General features: G+C 47.8%; 1 long non-coding RNA gene across 1 annotated transcript; it reads right to left on the minus strand.

Annotated features, from left to right (window-relative positions):
- Nucleotides 1–3,938: 3,938 nt before the first annotated feature.
- Nucleotides 3,939–5,307, minus strand: LOC134221223 (uncharacterized). The gene is made up of 4 exons (XR_009982268.1): nt 4,646–5,307; nt 4,490–4,583; nt 4,214–4,429; nt 3,939–4,157 (listed from the first exon to the last, which is right to left on the minus strand). It is a non-coding gene; the product is annotated as an uncharacterized LOC134221223 (long non-coding RNA).
- Between the last annotated feature and the right edge of the window lie 2,123 nt (nt 5,308–7,430).

Here is a 7,430-nt window from a genome sequence, read left to right on the forward strand (position 1 = left end):
TGCAGAATTTCGACTTATCGGCCGAGATCGTGAGCTTTGCTGCACGTAATCTACGGGCTACTTCCTCCAATACCTCCAAGTGCTCTTCAAATGTCCTAGAGCATATCACTATGTCATCTAGATAGTGGAAGACGTACGGTTCCATATCCGCAAACAAGTGTGTCATTACTCGTGCGAGTGCTTGGCTAGCAGTGCATAACCCAAAAGGAACTACTTTGAATTGGAAGTGCCCTCTAGATGGCACCGTAAACGCAGTGAGCGGTCTAGATGATGGGTGCAGTGGGAGCTGCCAGAATGCGTCTTTCAGATCAATCGTGGAGATATAAGCGCAGCCTCCCAGGTTCCCCAGGATTGCTGAGATTTGCGGAATCGGATATCCTTCGTTGACCATAATCGAATTTAGATGTCGAGCATCCAGACAGACCCGGTACTGTCCTGTCTTTTTCTTTACTGCCACTAGTGGATTATTCCATGGTGAGAACACGGCTTCTTCGATTACGTCTAGCGCAACCATTCTATCGATTTCTCGGTTCACTTCTTGCAACACGTATTGTGACATTGGGTAGTATTTTTGCTTTCTAGGAACCGCGTTTCCTATGTCTATTCGGTGTTCGTAGAGGTCCGTCCTACCTAGTGTGCCATCGCCTGCTTTCGGAAACCGTGCTACCACCTCATCCAGACGTCGTCGCTCTTCTGAAGAGAGTTCCTTCATTGGCTCTTCTGTTAGTCGCTTTTCTTCTTCCTTTGTCGTGCCGTGCATCATGCAGCAGATTGGCTTTACTCCGAACTTGTTCCAAAAGTCCATTCCTAAGATGATGCAATCTGGAATCGATGGAACAAGCAGAGTAGGCAGCGTCTCGTGTCTGTTGTTGTAAGCTATTGGGATCCTCACGTAATTGCTAATCGGGTGATGCGTTCCATCCGCTGTCTTTATGCCACCTGAAACTGCTTCTGTATGCAAGCCCAGTTCTTCCACCAAATTTGTGTGACTTCCCCCAAGCAAGGAACAATTCGCACCACTATCAAGTAATGCCGTGAGCTCTCGTCCCAAAACGCTGATGATTGCATGTGGCCTGTTGTCACATCCGGGATTAATTATTATCGTATCTATGTGTTGTGCGTCCATGTTTTCTGAGGGTTCAGCTAATTGGAGCGGAGAATCCATCCCCTCTTCTATTGGTTCCCCGCTTGCTGGTTTCCCGCGTCCGTGCGGCACGTGTAGCAGCTTCGGAGAGAATACCCCTTCCTTCCGCAACGGTAGCAAAACAGCACCGCTTGTGGTTTCGTACAGTCCATGAAGCGATGGCCTTCTTCGTCACAGTTCCAACAGGTCATCGTTTGACGGACAACGCTCTCCCTGGCTTGTTGGACTTCATTTTGGTTTGTATGGGACTGACTTTGCTGCATCCATGCTGGCTGTTGATGTTCTGCAGTCCATGTTTGTTGGCGCTGCGGAGCTTGCGCTGACTGACTGGGGTGTGTTCGTCCTACCTCTTGTCGCCATGCGCCCTCCTGTGGTTTCCTTGCATCAGATTGTTGGCTTAAACGCCACCGTTGTTGCTGGCCCGTTTGGTTTTGGTTTTGTCCATTGAACGCTGTTGACTGCCGCGCTGTGAGGTATTGGCTGTGCGATGAACCCCCTGTTGTTTTCGAAGGTCTTCTGTCGAATTGGCCCTTCAGGGCATTAACCTGCTGTACAAGATCGTCCATTTTTGTTTGCCATTCCTCTTCTTCGTCGTAGTCTGCCCCTTCTTCCGAATTTGTAGCGTAAGACATCGCGGAATGTTCTTCATTCCTCTCGGTGCGTTCCAGTACATTCACTCTTGAATATCTTGGTGGTTGTGATTGAACGAAGGTTCTTGCTGAATTTCCTGGCGTCGCAAAGTTTGGTTCTAGTAGGGAGGTATGAGGGACTGGAATTCTTCGTTGCCGATGTAACAGCATCCTGGTTTCGTCATAGCTTGTGCATACTTCGACCATGTCTTGCAGATCTGTTGGTCGTGCTGCCGTGACTATCGCCGCATAGTCCGCGTTCATGTTTTTCTTCACGATGAAGAACTTCTCCTCTTCGGCCATCGGTGGTGAGATAAAGCGAAAAAGCGCTGCAATGTCTCGGTAGTACTTGGCAAAAGATTCATTCTGTCCTTGGAAACGAAAGCTGGCCTCTAGTCGTAGTATCTGCGCGTACCCGCTTGGTAGAAACTCCCTCCGGATTTCGTTTTTGAAGTTTTGCCATGAATATAGTCGACGTTGAGACATGGCTCGGGCATACCAATCCAGGGCATCATCTTGTAGTAGATGTTTGATAGAAGACAGCAATGTTTCGTCATTCATCCCTTCCGATCCAGCAAAGGTTTCTACCCGGTCTAGGAAGATGTTGAGCGACGTGTTGTCCTTCTCTCCTCGGAATTTGAATGGCCAGTTGTGGACTGCTTTCATCATTCTTCGATCTTCCCAGCGCTCTGACCGCGGTGCTCTTTCTCGTCGTTCCCTCCGTGCTAACCGTTCTACCAGGTCTGCATAAAGGCTTGCATTATTGGATATGATGTTTCGGAACGTGAGATCATTGTTGTTCATATCATGTATGCTTTCGTTGCCGTGTTGCCCCGAATCCACTCTCTGCATCGATCTTCCTCTGCCGCTCACGTTGGATCGCACTTCCTGTAGACCTCTTACCGTTAATCCCCTTCCACGACCAACTGCTAATGGGGAACTAGTTGCCGACAGCTGAGGTTGGTGTTCTTCTCTGATGTCGGTGTTGTGTGTATGTTGGTTGTTTTTGTCCCCGGAAACTTCATCCAGCACTGGAAGTGGATTCTCAACTGTGCTTCTTCTGTCCTCGAAACTTCTTAATCCGTATGGTGATTCTTCTTGGGCTGTTTCGGCGAACCCAGGATCGATTAGGTTCATGGATGCGTTGCCTTGCTGGTGGAAGTTGTTGTCCATTCCTAACCGTGAGTACGCTTCGTTGGAGGTTTTCTGCTGCACTGATTCTTGATTCGCGTTACCTGCTTTTTTCTGACAACTTTCTTCTGGTAAGATCGGTACTACCACTGCACTCTCACCCCGATCTGTCCGCTTTTCATACTGCACCAAGGCACAATCCACTTCGTCTATTAACACTTTGACAAGCGAGCATAACGTATCTTTTATGCCCACGAAAGCCGCGAGAGGTTGAACGATTTCCAACCTGGTCTTGTAATGAATAAGACGCGAGCGTAACTGTGCGATAGCAAAAGTGTCTTTAATTTGAACTGCTTCATCCACTAGCTTTCTTAGCTCCCCGATCCTGAGTTGACAAATTTCCAGGTTTGACGTAGAGCTCATTACATGTTCTGAGCTATACCCAGCCGGATCATGGAGCTGATCTTCTTGTGCCATCAAATCTTTAAGCTTCAAAACCTTGTTTCGGTGAGTACAAGGTCCGAGGTTGACTACGAAACGAAGTGCTAATTCGTAATCAATTTCCTCGTTACTCAAGTGTGTTAAGTCCATCGTAAATTAGCTTCAATAAATCTTAATCCTAACCAACCATATAAGCTGCACAAACTCTGTGTGAGCTGAACTATCCTTGAATCTTAAAGCCGCTGTATTTAACTAATTTTGTAATGCCAAATATGTGGGGTATTTAGTTGGGCGCCAGTGTTATGAAATTCCCGTTACGGTAGAGCAAGGTAAAGTAGCTACCCAAGTGGATTACTCACAAACACTGAGGGCTAAAGGCACAACCAAATAAAAAACAACAGTCTCATGATTCAACACATTATATTCATAACGCTTTTCATTTTTCCCTGCTCTGGGCTCCTACTTCTCCTACTCTGTGAGATTCTAATCTTATTTAGGTGCACTGACTCACGATTTGCTGCATCATAGTGGCTTCTCAGGGCCGTGCCAGCCCTGCCTGACAGAGCAGCCTGGCCGCGCTCTCCTCAGCGCGCCTTGCCTGTCACGCGTTGCCGCTCGAGCGGAGCCTTCGATGCCGAACGTTCGCACAGCCAGCTAGCCCTGCTATTCTCCTTCCGTCTCGCGCTAGGTTCACTCGCCGACAGAATCTCGAAATCGTCCAAAGGTCGTGGCCTACTGCCGTCGTTCCGTCACCACTCGCCCCGTTTCACCGCTGGGCTCCCGACACGAAAATCAAACCTGCGAAAGAAGCCCTGCGGACGGTGGAGCATTAATAGGCTGCCTGCGATCTCAATTACCGTGGGCTTACCCTTGATGGGGCTTCTCTTCCTGCGGGCGATGCTAATCCAAGCTCCACTGCCTTTTCGCGTCTGGTGCGCTTGCGGGTATCCACTGGTTGACGGGGTCTCAAGCGCCGACGTGCTCCCTGCCTTGGCTGAATTGGGACCTACGCAGTGGCCTGCAACTGAAGCAACCGCTGCCGTCACGTATCGGAGTTTTATTCGGTGCCGGAGTGTGGAGAGGCCTGAATCACAACATATGTTTTTAGAATATGCTCCGTTTTATTCAGTAGTGTTCTGCTCACCTGTCAGACAACTATTTCCCTGATGGTCCGGGTTTTAGTTTCCAAATCAGTGCCCTCTAAACGGCTCCTATTCCAGACCACGCGCTCGCAGATTCTGGAAAACAAAATGGCCGGTCATTGGGTTTCCAGTCGAGATCAAAAGATTTTTTGGCTTACCGTCACACAATATGACCCGATTATGCTTCGAATTCCTTGCAAGGAATTATGCGACTTAACAATCATGCACAGGGCACCTCAAGTACCACTTCCGGCTTTTCTTTCGTTTTCACGACTTTTGCCACCTCACGCTAGTAGGCCAAAATGTACGGTTGCAATTTTCTGCAAATTTCGTGCAAATCAAATGGACGTACGATTTGTCGCGGGGCCTAGTGCGAACTGTTTCTCTCGCTGCTCTGACGTCCGTGCCGACCTGCGATCGGCGACGCCTGCTTCTAGTCGTCGGAGCGGAGACTCACTTGAATTGCTGAGTGCAGGTAGGCGTGAGAGTTCTCTGGCCACACGTTCTCTCACTTCCGTCTCTCGTGTTGGTTTGGCGAGCAGCGGTGGTGATGTACAACAGCCAAACATTACTTCACACGAATGTGTGCTTGTATCGGTGTCGTTTCAGCGATAAATGGTGTTGCGTTTCGTTACTCTCGATGAACGCGCATCCGTGTGAGTTTGTGTGTGTTGCATATATCAGTCATACTGTGGCGAGGCGATTATGTTTCTGTGGCTAGCTGGACAGGATTTCAGCAAAGTGTTCAACAGGGGTGTCCGAACTGTGATACACGGGACAGTGCGTATTTTGATTTTACTTTGTTATTTTCTAATGTGTCATGAGACTATTTTATTACGTTTTTTTTTTTTTACGTTAGCACATACGAATAAACTAAAACGTAACACAGGCTTCCTGGCTTCTTGGAAGACGAGCCTCTGGAAAGGAGGCTTTCAAGCCACTTGAAAGTAAGCTTTCGAGCATATTGAAAATAAGCTTCCGAGCCTCTTGAAAAAAGGCTTGCGATCCTATTGAAAATAGGCTTCCAAGCTTGTTAAAAGGAGGCTTACAAGCCTTTTGAAAGGAGCTTCCCGAGCCTCTTGAAAGGAGCCATCCGAACTTTTAGAAAGCAGGCTCCGACCCTTTTAAAAGGTGGCTTCCGGGCTTCTTGATAGTAGTCTTCCGAGCGTCTTAAAACAAAGCTTCCGGCCTCTTGATAGGAGGCTTCCCTGCCTGATGAAAAGAAGCTTCTCAGTCTCTTGAAAGCAGGCTTCTTGGAAGACGGCTTTCAGGCCTCTTGAAAGAAGGCTTCCGAGCCTACTGGACAGAAGCTTGTGAGCCTATTGTAAAGAGGCTTCCGAGCCTCTTAAAAGGAGTTTTCGAAGCCTTTCGAAAAGAACTTTCCGAGTTTCTTGAAAGGAGTCTTCTGAGCTTTCTGAAAGAAGGATTCCGACATTCTTTGTAACAGTACCATGAATAATGTTTTGAATTTTAAATAGAATTGTACAAAGTAGCACAGTAATGATGAATTTCCCCGTTGAACTACCCCTTGAATTCAAAAGCTCACTTTGAGTGTTTACCGATAACGTTCATGTATGGCGCAAAATAACCGCCGTTCAAGCAATATATCTCAGCGACCATGTGCCAAGGCCCGGCCAATGACCTATCTGGATTGCTTTCAGGATTCGTTGACCCCCGGAATCATTTACAATCTTCGGGTGGGAGACAAGTAGATTGATCGTTTCCACTTGGAAGCTCGGAAAAAGAGAGGTCTTTACCCGCCGAATATGGATGTTGGTGTGGGTAGAGGCGATTTTTGGACCTTTGCGAAATCACTTCGTGATTCGCGTAATTTCCGGCGACGAATATAGAATCTCGTGCTTTGATCTGAGGATTCCTGAGTTTTTCCCCGGCCGGATTCGAACCGGCGACCTTTAGATCGGGAGGCGCATACCGTAGCTCGACGCCACCGACGGCTGTACCCCGTCGAGCAGTCCACAATTTCACGCCGGAGGCGTCATCGACAACGGCGACATCAATGAACGACGCGTGAACATTTTCGGAGTCCGTGGGAGAGACCGCGCCTGACGCGCGTGGCGCCAAAGCAGCAGTAGTGAAGAACCGTGGACGCCTCCAAGTTTGTATGCAACGACCAAAGTGAGTAAACATGCATGTTTCATTATTTTTCTCCATGCGCATGGCGAATAAGTGCCCCTAGCCTTAGCCAATCTGCTAGCGTGGCCAAGCCGGTAGCCCAACCGTTCCTTCCGTACGCATCTCCGAGGTAGTGGGCTTATTCATAATTCAGAAAGAGTGGATACCGCATCATAAAGTGAACACCGCACCAATTTAAGTCACACCGTCAATAGAAGTCGAGCAGTTAGACAGAGTATAGAGGGAAATGAATTTGTAGCTAGGCCTAGTGTTAATATTAACAATGTCGATCAAGTAGAGCCAATATAAACAATGAACTGAATTCAATAAAAGCTTTTTTGTACACTGTAGCTCGATAGCTTCTGGACGGATGGGAGAAATTTGAAAAGGTGAAGTAGGAGTACTTTCACATTTCGGTCGTTTTTTTAGGTTTCTTTTGGTTATTTTCTGGGGAGGTTGGTTCTTACTCCAACCAAGGATTCTCTCCATTCGACTCCATTTGGCTTGTTCGGAGTATATTGGTTTAAGTATTCCAATGATGATAACAACCGCGAATATTGCTTTGTCGCCGGCGGAAATCACCTCTGTTCACACCAATTTCTCTATTTGCTAGACCTCACGCTCTAAAAGCATCCAATTTTCCCGCCCAATCTCTTTGGGAAAAATCTTACCCTCCCCTGAAGGGTCTCACTAGGTCAGGCAACCTTCGATCAGTTTAATGGTCTCCTCCGGGAGTGGCGCTTAAGCCATTTCAACTAAAAACGGGAAACTCGTTAGGCTGGCAGGTTTCATTTTGAAAGGAGACTTTTG

The sequence above is a fragment of the Armigeres subalbatus genome, chromosome 3 (genome assembly GCF_024139115.2).
Source record: "Armigeres subalbatus isolate Guangzhou_Male chromosome 3, GZ_Asu_2, whole genome shotgun sequence".
NCBI lineage: Eukaryota > Metazoa > Arthropoda > Insecta > Diptera > Culicidae > Armigeres > Armigeres subalbatus.